This window comes from Coregonus clupeaformis, chromosome 31, assembly GCF_020615455.1.
Source record: "Coregonus clupeaformis isolate EN_2021a chromosome 31, ASM2061545v1, whole genome shotgun sequence".
In the NCBI taxonomy this organism is placed as follows: Eukaryota; Metazoa; Chordata; class Actinopteri; order Salmoniformes; family Salmonidae; genus Coregonus; species Coregonus clupeaformis.
Window position 1 is genome coordinate 24,562,433 of NC_059222.1, and position 16,767 is coordinate 24,579,199.

A 16,767-nucleotide genomic window follows, 5' to 3' on the forward strand; every position below is an offset into this window, starting at 1 on the left:
GTCCCTGAATAACATATTTGGTCTCAAAGATGCCCATAGAGCTCATTAGCCCTCCTGAGTACAGCTTTAGTATCGCTGGACAAGAGATGTATGTCGGGTCCCAGATTGATTTTGTCTTCGTAGCTCATTACGTTGCACGTAGCACCGGAATCCAGTTGGCATTGTTGCAGCTTGTTGTGTAATCGTAGTGTCACAAACCATTTCTTCCCTCTTGTGTACAGCCGCAATGGATTCATGCATGTAAATGTCCCTTTCACTGTTCTGAACACTGAGTGACATCATCAACACAGTGAAGCTTGCCGTCACTCGCCCTTCTTTTGCTTTTGAGACACACTTTTGCAAAGTGATTATTAGTTCCATAAGCTTTGCATGGTTTGCCGTAGGCAGGGCAGTGCTCTTTGCCTCTTGCGTGTGCATTTCCACAGTATTTGCATGCTATGGGGCTGTCTGTGTCCGCCGTTCGTGGTGAATTAGTCTGCCTCAATTGGTTTTGTCTGAATGTTTGCCTGGCAACAGCATGAACAGTATCAGTGTCCGTGCATGGGTTTTTTATTTCCATTGCTCTCATGTCAGTGACTTCAGCAGTGCTGCACATTTCAATGGCAGTTACTAATGTTAAGTCTCTCTCTCTTAATAGACGCCGGCGCATGTCCTCATTTGCAATTCCCAGTACTATTTTGTCACAAATCAGTTCATCTTTTGTATTCACAAGTAACAGATCTTTCTCTCAAACGGGTTACAAAGTTGTGTACTAACTCACTCTCTTCCTGTTTGCAGCTTCCAAAAACGAACTGCTCGTAAATGACGTTCCTGGTGGGGTTGAAGTAATTCTCCAATGCATCCAGTATGGCCTTTGCATCAACTTGTTGTCGTGCTGTGAGGGTGAGATTGTGCCGGTAGATATGCCTGCATTCGCTGACCATTAAGTTCCTCAGTGTTGCCGCTTGGACCTCGTTGAGTTTTTCCATGTAGACCGGTCGCCAGCGCATAGTCCTCAAATTCCTCCCTGAAGTTGTCCCAGTTAGTATTCCATTCCCCTGTGAGAACCATGGGTTTTTGTGGCATATTCAGTAAACCTCTCCTCAACGCGCCCAATAGGCTTCAATGTACAGGCAGAGGCACTGCCTATCAGCGGCATGCCATCTGCTCGCTACAGCAGGAACAACAAGATGTTCAACAGATCAATCAGGCAGACTACTTGAACGTCACAGATCACTGCCTAGCCCAGATAGGCAACACACTGACAAGGATGAACACTTACAGTCACTGAAGTAAATGGTTCTCACAGCTTGGCCGTACCTGAAAGAGGAGACACCTGTCACAGTGAGAGAATACTGGACCTTTCGAGATGAGATCAGCGTGCAAAATGGCATCTTGGTCAGAATGTCATTATCCCCAAATCACTATGTCCAGAAATGCTTACCCACGTTGGAGGTGACGCATGCTACTGCCAGGCACGCAAAACATTATACTGGCCAAACATGCAGGCAGAAATTAAAGACTGTCAGCAGCTGTACTGCATGCAGCGCTTATGCTCATGAACAGCAAAAGGAAACCATGATGTCGCACAAACTGCCCACAAGGGCCTGGCAAATCCTCAGCGTGGACTTATTCAGCCACAGACAAAAATACTATCTTCTCATTGTTGATCACTACTCTGACTTTTGGGAAATTGAACCGCTCCCTGACTTGTCTGCAGAGACATGCATAAAGCGCTGCAAGGCACATTTTGCAAGGCCATCCTGACAAGGTCATCACGGACAATGGCCCACAATTCACTGCACAGTTCAAGCATTTCCCCTCAGAATGGGAGTTTGACCACGTGACCTCCTCTCCAAGGCACCCAAAGGAAAAGAGCAAGGCAGAGTCAGCTATCAAAAACCTGTTACGCAAGGCCTTGAATGACAGCAACGACCCCTGGAAAGCCATTTTACAGTGGCGGAACACACCCACCGAAAACATGGCCAGCAGCCCAGCGCAACGCCTTCTGTCCAGACGTCTGAAGACTACCACCCCCTTAGCCAACAAGCTACTTGAGCCCTGCATCATGGTTGGCGTCATGGACAAACTGCGCCACAGAAAGCAGCTTGCTAAGTGCTTCTACGACCGGACTGCTCGAGACCTACCAAAGCTGGAGGTGGGTGAAACAATAAGGATGAGACCGCTGCCGGTAGACCACACAGGACTTTGGAGCCTGGGCACGTGCCTACAGAGTAGCACCATGTTCTTACCTGGTGGATGTCGGTGCGTCTATCGTCGCAATCGGGTGGATCTGCGCATAACAGAGCAGACAACAAACCAGAACACGCCATACACTCACTCACGAGCAGTCTGCTGCCAACAAAGCTGACTTCATCCCAGCCTATGCTAACCTCCAGTCCCTCGACTTCCTGGCGCTGACGGAAACATGGATTACCACTGAAAACACTGCTACTCCTACTGCTCTCTCCTCGTCTGACCATGTGTTCTCGCATACCCCGAGAGCATCTGGTCAGAGGGGTGGTGGCACAGGAATCCTCATCTCTCCCAAGTGGACATTCTCAATTTTTCCCCCTAACCCACCTGTCTATCTCCTCATTTGAATTCCATGCTGTCACAGTCACTAGCCCATTTAAGCTTAATATCCTTGTCATCTATCACCCTCCAGGTTCCCTTGGAGAGTTCATCAATGAGCTTGACGCCTTGATAAGTTCCTTTCCTGAGGATGGCTCACCCCTCACAGTTTTGGGGGATTTCAACCTCCCTATGTCCACATTTGACTCATTTCTCTCTGCCTCCTTCTTTCCACTCCTCTCCTCTTTTGACCTCACCCTCTCACCGTCCCCCCTACTCACAAGGCAGGCAATACGCTTGACCTCATCTTTACTAGATGCTGCTCTTCTACTAATCTCACTGCAACTCCCCTCCATGTCTCCGACCACTACTTTGTTTCCTTTTCTCTGTCGCTCTCCTCCCACACTACTCACTCTGCCCCTACACAGATGGTAATGCGCCGCCGCAACCTTCGCTCTCTCTCTCCCACTACTCTCTCCTCTTCCATCCTATCATCTCTTCCCCTCTGCTCAATCCTTCTCCCTCCAATCTCCTGATTCTGCCTCCTCAACCCTCCTCTCCTCCCTTTCTGCATCCTTTGACTCTCTGTGTCCCCTATCCTCCCGGCCGGCTCGGTCCTCCCCTCCAGCTCCGTGGCTCGATGACTCATTGCGAGCTCACAGAACAGAGCTCCGGGCAGCGGAGCGGAAATGGAAGAAAACTAAACTCCCTGCCGACCTGGCATCTTTTCACTCCCTCCTCTCTACATTTTCTTCATCTGTTTCTGCTGCTAAGGCCACTTTCTACCACTCTAAATTCCAAGCATCTGCCTCTAACCCTAGGAAGCTCTTTGCCACATTTTCCTCCCTCCCCCTCCTCTCTCTCTGTGGATGACTTCGTTAACCACTTTGAAAAGAAGGTTGACGACATCCGATCCTCGTTTGTTAAGTCTAATGACACTGCTGGTCCTACTCACACTGCCCTACCCTATGCTTTGACTTCTTTCTCCCCTCTCTCTCCAGATAAAATCCTGCAACTTGTGACTGCAGGCCGCCCAACAACCTGCCCGCTTGACCCCATCCCCTCCTCTCTTCTCCAGACCATCTCCGGTGACCTTCTCCCCTACCTCACCTCGCTGATCAACTCATCCTTGACCGCTGGCCATGTCCCTTCCGTCTTCAAGAGAGCGAGAGTTGCTCCCCTTCTCAAAAAACCAACACTCGATCCCACTGATGTCAACAACTACAGACCAGTATCCCTTCTTTCTTTTCTTTCCAAAACTATTGAGCGGGCCGTCTTTAGCCAACTCTCTTGCTATCTCTCTCAGAATGACCTTCTTGATCCAAACCAGTCAGGTTTCAGGACTGGTCATTCAACTGAGACTGCTCTTCTCTGTGTCACGGAGGCTCTCCGCACTGCTAAAGCTAACTCTCTCTCCTCTGCTCTTGTCCTTCTAGACCTGTCTGCTGCCTTTGATACTGTGAACCATCAGATCCTCCTCTCCACCCTCTCCGAGCTGGGCATCTCCGGCGCGGCTCACTCCTGGATTGCGTCCTACCTGACCGGTCGCTCCTACCAAGTGGCGTGGCGAGAAGCTGTCTCCGCACCACGTGCTCTCACCACTGGTGTCCCCCAGGGCTCAGTTCTAGGCCCTCTCCTTTTCTCCCTATACACCAAGTCACTTGGCTCTGTCATATCCTCACATGGCCTCTCCTATCATTGCTACGCTGACGATACACAACTAATCTTCTCCTTTCCCCCTTCTGATAACCAGGTGGCGAATCGCATCTCTGCATGTCTGGCAGACATATCAGTATGGATGACGGATCACCACCTCAAGCTGAACCCTGGCAAAACGGAGCTGCTCTTCCTCCCGGGGAAGGACTGCGCGTTCCATGATCTCGCCATCACGGTTGACAACTCCGTTGTGTCCTCCTCCCAGAGTGCGAAGAGCCTTGGCGTGACCCTGGACAACACCCTGTCGTTCTCCGCTAACATCAAGGCGGTGACCCGCTCCTGCAGGTTCATGCTCTACAACATTCGGAGTACGACCCTGCCTTACACAGGAAGCGGCACAGGTCCTAATCCAGGCACTTGTCATCTCCCGTCTGGATTACTGCAACTCGCTGTTGGCTGGCCTCCCTGCCTGTGCCATTAAACCCCTACAACTCATCCAGAACGCCGCAGCCCGTCTGGTGTTCAACCTTCCCAAGTTCTCTCCGTCACCCCCTCCTCCGCACACTCCACTGGCTTCCAGTTGAAGCTCGCATCCGTTACAAGACCATGGTGCTTGCCTATGGAGCAGTGAGGGGAACGGCACCTCTGTACCTTCGGGCTCTGATCAGTCCCTACACCCAAACGAGGGCATTTCGTTCATCCACCTCTGGCCTGCTGGCTCCCCTTCCTCTGCGGAAGCATAGTTCCCGCTCAGCCCAGTCAAAACTGTTCGCTGCTCTGGCACCCCAATGGTGGAACAAGCTCCCTCACGACGCCAGGACAGCGGAGTCACTCACCACCTTCCAGAGACATTTGAAACCCCACCTCTTTAAGGAATACCTGGGATAGGATAAAGTAATCCTTCTACCCCCCCAAAATTGTAAAGTGGCTATCCCACTGGCTATAGGGTGAATGCACCAATTTGTGAGTCTGCTAAATGACGTAAATGTGCCCTTGAGCAAGGCACTTAACCCTAATTGCTCCTGTAAGTCGCTCTGGATAAGAGCGTCTGCTAAATGACTAAAATGTAAATGTAAATGTAAATGTAGATGAGCTGGATCACAGTCCAGGCCTAAGGGCAAGGGGCGCACAATTGAGACATGAGCCAACTGAGGCTGAAGCTTCTCCCCCACCAAGCTCACCAACTCGTGGCCCTACCCCTGTCAGAGCCCACACTTACTCACGGGTGGGTCGGCTGTGGAAGCCACCGGACAGGCTTACTCTGTAAGCAAGGGACTGTGTTAAACTGTCCTCTTGTTATAAAAAATATATATTTTTAAAGGAAGAAAACTGAAGTGAAAATAATTTAATGCATTTTCATTTGTTATGACTTGACTGTTAAGAACTTAATGTTGTGCTGTTACTTTTGTACTTTCTATTGAAAATGATGTTGTTATGGAGTCTAGTTGATAGGTAATCGACTAGCTGGGCTGTTCCCCATACCCTGTATGTAGGGACTTGTACAATACTTGAACACGGCGATTGAGCTTGACATTTGTGTTGGTCTTTATTCTTTAATCTAACATATCATAATGAAACACAAGGGCGATAAAATTTTAATTGAAGACATGCCCGGACTGCTCTAAGATTGTTAATTTCTATTTGTTGCCAATATTGTCATGAAGCAAAACAAGAAATCTTACAGATTGTGGCTTTAATGCACATTTTTCCTTTAGAACTTTTGCCATTGGATTAGACATTCACAGAATCAAATGTGAATTTGTCACAGAGCTGTTTTTGTTCTCCTAGATGTAGAGATTGTGCAATCGATCATCCAATACAGTCCATTCAGAAAGTATTCAGACCCCTTTACTTTTTACACGTTTTGTTATGTTACAGCCTTATTCTAAAATTGATAAAATTGTTTTTTTCCCCTCATCAATCGCCACACTATACCCCATAATGACAATTCATTACAAATAAAAACACTGAAATATCACATTTACATAAGTATTCAAACCCTTTACTCAGTACTTTGTTGAAGCCCCTTTGGCAGCGATTACAGCCTAGAGTCTTCTTGGGTATGACGCTACAAGCTTGACACACCTGTATTTGGGTCGTTTCTCCCATTCTTCTCTGCAGATCCTCTCAAGCTCTGTCAGGTTGGATGGGGAGCATCGCTGCACAGCTATTTTCAGGTCTCACCAGAGATGTTCGATCGGGTTCAAGTCCGGGCTCTGGCTGGGCCACTCAAGGACATTCAGAGACTTGTCCCTCAGACACTCCTGCGTTGTTTTGGCTGTGTGCTTAGGGTCGTTGTCCTGTTGGAAGGTGAACCTTCGCCACAGTCTGAGATCCTGAGTGCTCTGGAGCAGGTTTTCATCAAGGATCTCTTTGTACTTTGCTCCGTTCATCTTTCCATCGATCCTGACTAGTCTCCCAGTCCCTGCCGCTGAAAAACATACCCACAGCATGATGCTGCCACCAACATGCTTCACCATAGGGATGGTGCCAGGTTCAGGTTCTTGGTCACCTCCCTGACCAAGGCCCTTCTCCCCCGATTGCTCAGTTTGGCCGGGTGTTCAGCTCTAGGAAGAGTCTTGGTGGTTCCAAACTTCTTCCATTTAAGAATGATGGAGGCCACTGTGTTCTTGGGGACCTTCAATGCTGCAGACATTTTTTGGTACCTGTTATATCTAGCTTAGCTGTAGAAGAACGCACATCTGCACAGTTTCAAATTGTACATCACTCTGACGTTTTATGACGTGCCACTCATTCTGACAACCCATTCGTACGTAAAGCACCGCACTGTCGTAAACCATAACAACATACAGTACGACGTACAGAACGTCGTATCATACATAACATTCCCCCCCACCCTTTCCAAAACCAGGGACTGGTACCATATATAAAAATGTCCATATGGCAAGAACCTAGAGTGATACCCGTAAGATAGAAACATTAACCCTTATACAGAAGAGGTATACAACGACTCTCCAAACTAGACTGTTCAGTCCATTAACCTGGAGGTTGGCTAAGACACCTAACGGAGCATAAGAATGAAAGGAGGTTAAGTAGTCCTCCGGATGAGCAGGGCAAGTTTGTGCCCACATAGGCCATTCTTCAGCAGCCACCGCTTGTGGGTCTGGCCCTGCGGGAGCCCACAGAGGCTGGGGCTCAGGTGGTAGTAGTGGAGGAGGTCCATCAGGTGGTGTCTCTGTCCTGTATGTCCGTTTTGTGGGCATTTGTATTCCTTGAGGGGCAGGGAATTTTTTGAGGCGGTTGGCGTGCCTGCGTGATCCATTGCTCAGCTTGAAGGTGGCGGGCCCCAGTTGTCGAAAGACCTGCAAGGGGTATGATCAGAATGAGGCCATTTTTTTGCACCGCTGAGGTCGTCGGGCTCGGACCTAGTCTGACACTTGGATGATCGGCTTCTTCACCCTGTGTGCCTTGTCAAAACGCTGTTTCATTGCTCTTTGGTGCCTGGTCACTGCCTGCTTTGCTTGGGTGCGCCTAGTCGCCGGTGCTGCCACGCTCTGTGTTCTGAGTCTGTCCAATGGCAGTTCCATCTCATGACCTAGCATAAGAGATGCCGGGGAGACCTGTGTTGTGTGTTTGCTTGCTCTGTAGACCCACCACCAGGAAGTGCTGATGGTGAGGGACTTTGTGCCCATGGATCTCGCCACAGATGTCCAGCTGGGTGTGTTTTCAGGGGCGGGACGGCCATGCGAGAGGCTGCAGGGGTGGTGGGACGGACTTTCCTTTTCCCACTAAGGAGGCATGCAGCACAATCCCTGACCAGGGCTTCAATGTCGTGGTCGATGCCTGGCCACCACACAAGGTCTCAACATCGCTGCTTGACCTTCACTATGCCCAAGTGACATTCGTGCGCCATGGATAGAACACGCGCACGCAGGCCACTCGGGACCACAGTGCGAAAGCCTCGAGAGACCAGATGTCTTCCCAGCAAGAAAGTTTGTGCTTCACCCTGGCGAAATGCGCCAGCTCTTCCGGCACACGTGCTGGCCATCCAGTGCGTATGTAGGTGCGCAGGGTAGACAGTTTTGGGGTCCTGTTCCGATGCTTGCTTCAGCTCCTCCAGTGAGACGGTTGGCTGAAGGGGAACATAGAGCATTTGTACGAGCTCTGTTTTGTTGTCGTCTGGCAAGACGGTCGGAGTAGGAGCGGCAATGGAGCGTGAGAGGAGGTCTGCAACCACGTTATCCCTCCCCGGAGTGAACTTCAGCTGATAGTCATACTGTCTGAGGCGGTCGGCTGACAGTAGCGTCGTGAGGGACTGGTGGTCGGTTCGGATGCTTGAACAGCCGGCCGTATCGGTAGAGGTGCCACCTTTCACACGCCCAGACACGGCCAGTGCTTCTCGTTCGACCACAGAGCACCGTTGCTCAGTGGGGCTCAGGGCCCTTGAGGCGAAGGCGACGGGCCCCTTAATGCCATTCTGCAGCTGTGAGAGGACAGCTCCTATTGCTCCAGCTGAGGTGTCACAGGTGACAATGGTGGGTCAGACGGGGTCAAAGTGAGCCAAGACTGGGGCTGTGGTGAACTGGCTCTTCAGCGAGCAGATCGTTTCTGAGCAGGCCGCAGTTCAGGCCCATGGCTCATCTTTCTTGAGGAGCTGGCGAAGAGGCGCTGTGGTCTGAGAGTAGTTTGGCAGAAACTGGAGGTAGTAGGGTGTCATGCCCAAGAATGAGGCCACCTGAAAGGCTGAGGTAGGTTCCAGGATGCGGTGGACGGCTTCAATGTTCGACATGAGTGGGGCAATGTCTTTGGCCGAGAAGCGGAACCCCACAAACTTGATGGCTGGAGCTGCAAAGGAACACTTTTTGCCTTCAGGGTCAGGTTGTTCCGCAGTAAAGCACTGAGTACTCTGTGGAGTCGATGGACATGGATGTGGAGGTCAGGGCCGTGGACCACGATGTCGTCCAGATAGACTGCCACCCCGGGTATTCCAGCAAGGATGGTGCTCATCACCTTCTGGAATCGGCTGGGGGCAGAGCTAAGTCCAAAACATGCGTGTGTATCTGAACACACCAGCGTGTGTGACGAAGGCCGTGAGGTCTCTGCTGGCTGGGTGGAGGGGCACCTGAAGATAACCCTGACGCAGGTCGATCTTCGTGAAGACCCTGGAGCCATGAAATTGTGCGGTCAGCTCCTCAGCTGTAGGCAAGGGGTCCTTATCCAGGACAACGGCCTTGTTCACAGCACAGAGATCCACATAGGTTCGGATTCCACCTGACTTTTTGGTTGCAATGACCAAGGTTGAAAACCAGGGGACAGCGTTGACTGGCTCAATGATGTCTGCCTCCAACTGTGACTGGAAATCTTTTGTGACATCACGCAGTGCAATGGGAATGCGCCGCAGGGGGGCTGCACATCCGGGTTCACTAACGGCCTGCAAGGAAGTGAGGCAGCCCAGTCCATCAAACAGAGCTGGCCAGTAACCTGGTGGATAGCTGACCCACTGTCATCTCTCAGTGTGAACCCAAAGCCTGTGAAGAGGTCGAGGCCCAGGAGGTTGGCACCCCGCTTTCCAACGTGAAATGTGAATGATGGCAGATGCTTGGCGCTGTAGTGCACTGGGACCTGGAGGGTGCCTGCAATGTCTATCTTGGAGCTACCATACCCACACAGGGCAGTGGAGGGCTGTTGGAGCGGTAGGTGACTGAAAAACTTGTAGTAAGTGGCAAGGTTGAGCAACAACACCGCAGCGCCAGTATCCAGTAGCAAAGGCAAACCTACCTCGCCCAGCTGCACAGTGCATGTCTTGAATGACACATGGTTGGTGGAGACGGTTCGGATTTCGAGATGAAAATAAGGGCCTGTTCTGGGTGGAGCTAGTAGCTGGGGCAGAACAACACACTTTTGCAAAGTGATTGTATTTTGAACAGTTCTTGCATATTTTTCCACGGGCTGGGCAGCCCTTGAATTGTGAGAGCTAGCCCCACAGTTGCCACAGCTACTTCTGTTTGTCTGTGTGCCTGCTGCACCGGCATGCTGGTGTCTGTGTCTATGCAGCTATCGACATGGGAGGGCTTGCGCAGTGGGTGATAGCTGTAGTGCGCCTGCTCGGGCTGAAGCTGCTGTGTGAGAATGGCTGGGGGCCGAGTGTATGCTGCAGAGCTGTCTGTTAGCATAGTAGAGCATTCCAAAGCCGCTCAAACCTGGAGTGCTATTTAAATAGCTCCATCAAGTTGTAAATTATCAAATTCCAAAAGCAGTTTCTCCCTTGTCTTTTCACTTAACGTCCCCTCTATCAGCTGATCTCGTCCTGAAGTGTCCCGTAGTTACAAGAGCTAGCCAAATCCCCCAGATTTGCCACATAGCCAGGCCGTTGGTGTCTTTTCCGTAGCCGGTAGCGTCACTCTTTCCTGGCAAAGTAGTTCCGTAGGAGGCTGACTGCAGCGGTGAATGTAGGAGCCGATCCAAGCACTCTGAAAATCCTCTGTCCCTCTGTACCGAGGCAGTGACGGAGATTGTCGAAAAGTCCATAGCTTCGAGATGTGTTAAAACTTTTAAGCCAGTTATTCCACAGGACTGGAGGTTCACCAGGCACAGCGAGGAATGGTGCTGGCGGTGGTAAGTTGAATTCAGCCATCTTCGTCGCCAATGTAATATCTATCTTAGCTGTAGAAGAACGCACATCTGCACGGTTTCACACTGTACATCACGTGCCACTCATTCTGACAACCCATTCATATGTAAAGCAGCACACTGTCGTAAACCATAACAACGTACAGTACGATGTACAGCACATCGTACCCTACATAACAGTACTCTTCCCCAGAGCTGTGCCTCAACACAATCCTGTCTCAGAGCTCTACGGACAATTTCTTCGACCTCATGGCTTGGTTTTTGCTCTGACATGTACTGTCAACTGTGGGACCTTATATAGACATGTGTGCCTTTCCAAATCATGTCCAATCAATTGAATTTACCACAGGTGGACTCCAATCAAGTTGTAGAAACAGGATGCACCTGAGCTCAATTTCGAGTCTCATAGCAAATGGTCTGAAGACATATGTAAATAAGGTATTTCTGTTTTCTATTTTTAATACATTTGCAAAAATTTCTTAAAACCTGTTTTTTCTTTGTCATTATGGGGTAGTGTGTAGATTGAGGGAAAAATGTTATTTAATCCATTTTAGAATAAGGCTGTAACGTAACAAAATGTGGAAAAGGTCAAGGGGTCTGAATACACTGTGTAGAGATTTCATCATACTTTGGTCTAGCTTCCTCCTGGGGCAACTGAGGACAGATTTTGTCCTGTTGGTTGCAACAAACACAACTGGTTAGTGAATACCTTATTGTACTAGTGAGATACATACTATATTGTCAACCTCCAGACCACTTTGACATGACTGATTCACTATTCATTGAGCATATTATGAAATCCTCTGTGCTCCTCAGCTTGTTTCCCCACAGACGAGTGCACCCCATGACTGCCGCGCTTGACACAGATTGGTGGTGCAGCATGTTAACAAAAACATCAGCCCCAAGGACCTGACGGCAAGAGATATATATAATGAGACCATGAAGTACTATGGAGCTAAGGCTCTTAGCTATTGAGCCTTTATGCTTTTGTCTTATCATGCAGTGAACTTCAGTTCCAGTCCAGCATTAGCCTATCATTAAAATGCACTTCTGTTAGAAGTACTGCACAGAATAAACTCAGCAAAAAAAGAAACGTCCTCTCACTGTCAACTGCGTTTATTTTCAGCAAACTTAACATGTGTAAATATTTGTATGAACATAACAAGATTCAACAACTGAGACATAAACTGAACAAGTTTCACAGACGTGACTAACATAAATTGAATAATGTGTCCCTGAACAAAGGGGGGGGGGGGTCAAAATCAAAAGTAACAGTCAGTATCTGGTGTGGCCACCAGTTGCATTAAGTACTGCAGTGCATCTCCTCCTTATGGACTGCACCAGATTTGCCAGTTCTTGCTGTGAGATGTTACCCCACTCTTCCACCAAAGCACCTGCAAGTTCCCGGACATTTCTGGGGAGAATGGCCCTTGCCCTCACCCTCCGATCCAACAGGTCCCAGATGTGCTCAATTGGATTGCACGTGGTCTGCCACTGCGAGGACGATCAGCTGTCCGTCCTGTCTCCCTGTAGCGCTGTCTTATAAGTCTCACAGTACGGACATTGCAATTTATTGCCCTGGCCACATCTGCAGTCTTCATGCCTCCTTGCAGCATGCCTAAGGCACGTTCATGCAGATGAGCAGGGACCCTGGGCAACTTTATTTTTGTGTTTTTCAGAGTCAGTAGAAAGGCCTCTTTGGTGTACTAAGTTTTCATAACTGTGACCTTAATTGCCTACCGTCCTTAAGCTGTTAGTGTCTTAACGACCGTTCCACAGGTGCATGTTCATTAATTGTTTATGGTTGGTTGAAAAGCATGGGAAACAGTGTTTAAACCCTTTACAATGAAGATATGTGAGGTTATTTGGATTTGTACTAATTATCTTTGAAAGAAAGGGCCTTGAAAAAGGGACGTTTCTTTTTTTGCTGAGTTTATGTAAACATCTATTTGCTTTAATACAAAGAGTATGCTCCTCTTTTTCTCTGTAATACTGCTGGGCTGAGATGAGTTGTTTAGTTGGACCACGGTGTCTGATAAAGCTAAGAAACAACTATGGATTCATTTAGGCACATTTTATTTGTATTACAACCAACAGTTTCCTAGGCTATTTAAAGAGCAAAGATGCATTGCATTGCACACATCAAAATAAGCACATAGAATACAGTACAGTATTACGCCTATAGTGCCTTCAGAAAGTATTCACACCCCTGGACTTTTTCCACATTGTTGTTACAGCCTGATCTACACAGCAATACCCCATTTATTTATTTTTTTTGTCATTTTTTTTGCAGACGCTCTTATCCAGAGCGACTTACAGTTAGTGAGTGCATACGTTATTTAATTTTTATATACTGGCCCCCCGTGGGAATCGAAACCACAACCCTGGCGTTGCAAACGCCATGCTCTACCAACTGAGCTACATCCCTGCCGGCCATTCCCTCCCCTACCCTGGACGACGCTGGGCCAATTGTGCGCCGCCCCATGGGTCTCCCGGTCGCAGCTGGCTACGACAGAGACTGGATACGAACCAGGATCTCTAGTGGCACAGCTAGCGCTGTGATGCAGTTCCTTAGACCACTGCGCCACTCGGAGTCATGTCGAAGTGGAATGTTTTTTAGAAGTGTTTACATATTAAGGTAATATGAAAAGCTGAAATGTCTTGACTCAAAGTATTTAGGGCTGCAATATGTAACTTTTGGGGTGACCTGACCAAATTCACATAGAAATGTGAGTTATAGATCTGTCATTCTCATTACTTTCGGTTTTGTACGCCAGCTTCAAACAGCTGAAAATACAATATTTTTGGTTATTGAAAATATATTTCACAGCGGTTTAGATGGTACAATGAGTCTATACATTGCTTGTTTTGTCAGAAACTGAAATTAGAATTTAGGCAAAGGCAGAGCGATTTCTGCATATTGCAACTTTAACCCTTTTGTTATGGCAAGCCTAAATAAGTTCAGGAGTAAAAATGTGCTTAACAAGTCACATAATAAGTTGCATGGACTCTATGTTAAGTGAGGTTGCCTATTTTGAATGCACTGGGTGAGGTAGGAATGATATAGGTGCAGGTGTCCCAGTTAGAGTTCAACAATAGGGCGAGAGGGGCCTCCCGAGTGGCGCAGTGGTCTAAGGCATTGCATCGCAGTGCTTGAGGCGTCACTACAGAAGCGGGTTCGATCCCAGGCTGTGACCGGGAGACCAATGAGGCGGCGCACAATTGGTCCAGCGTCGTCCGGGTTAGGGGAGGGTTTGGCCAGCCGGGATTTCCTTGTCCCACCGCGCTCTAGTGGGCCGGGCGCCTGCAAGCTGACTTCGGTCGCCAGCTGGACGGTGTTTCCTCTGACACATTGATGCGGCTGGCTACCGGGTTAAGCGAGCAATGTGTCAAGAAGCAGTGTGGCATGGTAGGGTCGTGTTTCGGAGGACGCATGGCTCTCGACCTTCACCTCTCCCGAGTCCGTAGGGAAGTTACAGCGATGGGACAAGACTTGGGGATAAAAAGTACTAAAATAAGAATAGAGGGAGAGACGATGTGGAGTCTACCCTCCCATTTATTTTCTCAAATCAAACATTCCATCCTAATTTCCATTGAGGTGTGTGTCCATGCTAAATGATAAATAGAAAGCAAAACATATCTGCATTAGGAAATGTTACATAAAGAATTCACATGATCATATCTTGGATCATAAACATATAACTTTTCACCACTAATTATACACAGCGCATCTTAACATGTGCATCTATACAAACTTTGGGTCACTCACGTTTGGGTATTGGACACAGATAACCAAAATCAAATGGATAATGCTGGAGGTTATTTACAACTGCCTGGATTGTTCAATAGAGTGTCATCTCTCAGAGCAGTCATCTCTCAGGGTCTCTATGCTGCCACTTACTGATGTCAGCTCTCAGAGCAGTCATCCCTCAGGGTCTCTATGCTGCCACTTACTGATGTCATCTCTCAGAGCAGTCATCCCTCAGGGTCTCTATGCTGCCACGTACTGATGTCATCTCTCAGAGCAGTCATCCCTCAGGGTCTCTATGCTGCCACTTACTGATGTCATCTCTCAGAGCAGTCATCCATCAGGGTCTCTATGCTGCCACTTACTGATGTCATATCTCAGAGCAGTCATCCCTCAGGGTCTCTATGCTGCCACTTACTGATGTCATCTCTCAGAGCAGTCATCCCTCAGGGTCTCTATGCTGCCACGTACTGGTGTCATCTCTCAGAGCAGTCATCCCTCAGGGTCTCTATGCTGCCACGTACTGATGTCATCTCTCAGAGCAGTCATCCCTCAGGGTCTCTATGCTGCCACGTACTGATGTCATCTCTCAGAGCAGTCATCCCTCAGGGTCTCTATGCTGCCACTTGCTGATGTCATCTCTCAGAGCAGTCATCCATCAGGGTCTCTATGCTGCCACTTACTGATGTCATATCTCAGAGCAGTCATCCCTCAGGGTCTCTATGCTGCCACTTACTGATGTCATCTCTCAGAGCAGTCATCCCTCAGGGTCTCTATGCTGCCACGTACTGATGTCATCTCTCAGAGCAGTCATCCCTCAGGGTCTCTATGCTGCCACGTACTGATGTCATCTCTCAGAGCAGTCATCCCTCAGGGTCTCTATGCTGCCACTTGCTGATGTCATCTCTCAGAGCAGTCATCCATCAGGGTCTCTATGCTGCCACTTACTGATGTCATCTCTCAGAGCAGTCATCCATCAGGGTCTCTATGCTGCCACTTACTGATGTCATCTCTCAGAGCAGTCATCCCTCAGGGTCTCTATGCTGCCACGTACTGGTGTCATCTCTCAGAGCAGTCATCCCTCAGGGTCTCTATGCTGCCACGTACTGATGTCATCTCTCAGAGCAGTCATCCCTCAGGGTCTCTATGCTGCCACGTACTGATGTCATCTCTCAGAGCAGTCATCCCTCAGGGTCTCTATGCTGCCACTTGCTGATGTCATCTCTCAGAGCAGTCATCCCTCAGGGTCTCTATGCTGCCACGTACTGATGTCATCTCTCAGAGCAGTCATCCCTCAGGGTCTCTATGCTGCCACTTACTGATGTCATCTCTCAGAGCAGTCATCCCTCAGGGCCTCTATGCTGCCACTTACTAATGTCATCTCTCAGAGCAGTCATCCCTCAGGGTCTCTATGCTGCCACTTACTGATGTCATCTCTCAGAGCAGTCATCCCTCAGGGTCTCTATGCTGCCACGTACTGATGTCATCTCTCAGAGCAGTCATCCCTCAGGGTCTCTATGCTGCCACTTACTGATGTCATCTCTCAGAGCAGTCATCCCTCAGGGTCTCTATGCTGCCACGTACTGATGTCATCTCTCAGAGCAGTCATCCCTCAGGGTTTCTATGCTGCCACTTACTGATGTCATCTCTCAGGGTCTCTATGCTGCCACTTACTGATGTCATCTATCAGAGCAGTCATCCCTCAGGGTCTCTATGCTGCCACGTACTGATGTCATCTCTCAGTGCAGTCATCCCTCAGGGAAAGTGCGGGGTGTTGAAAGGAGTGGGCGTTTCGAAAGGAACCACATAAGGAGAAGTGGGGATTTCGAAAGGAGTCAACACTAGTAGCGCTGGAATTCCATAGCTACTAGAACCGCTGTGACTTGATATTTCAATTATTATTATTTCAAATATTCAATAATACATTGTAAAATTAATGCATTTTTTATAAGTTAAGGTAGCTAACGTTAGCTAGCATTTACGAAAAACTGAACGTTACATATATGGCTACCGGTAGGTAATGTACAAAGGCACAGCCCACAGTGAGGGATTTTTTTTTTTACGTAACTGAAATTCCTTATTGTCATCTCTGCAGACCATGACTAACGTCCGATAACCCAAACGACGTCTTGAGTGGCACCCTTCAAAACCCTCTACTTTTCCTGAGAGATGCACTACACTGAGATATGACATATCAGTAGGTGACAGCATAGAGACCC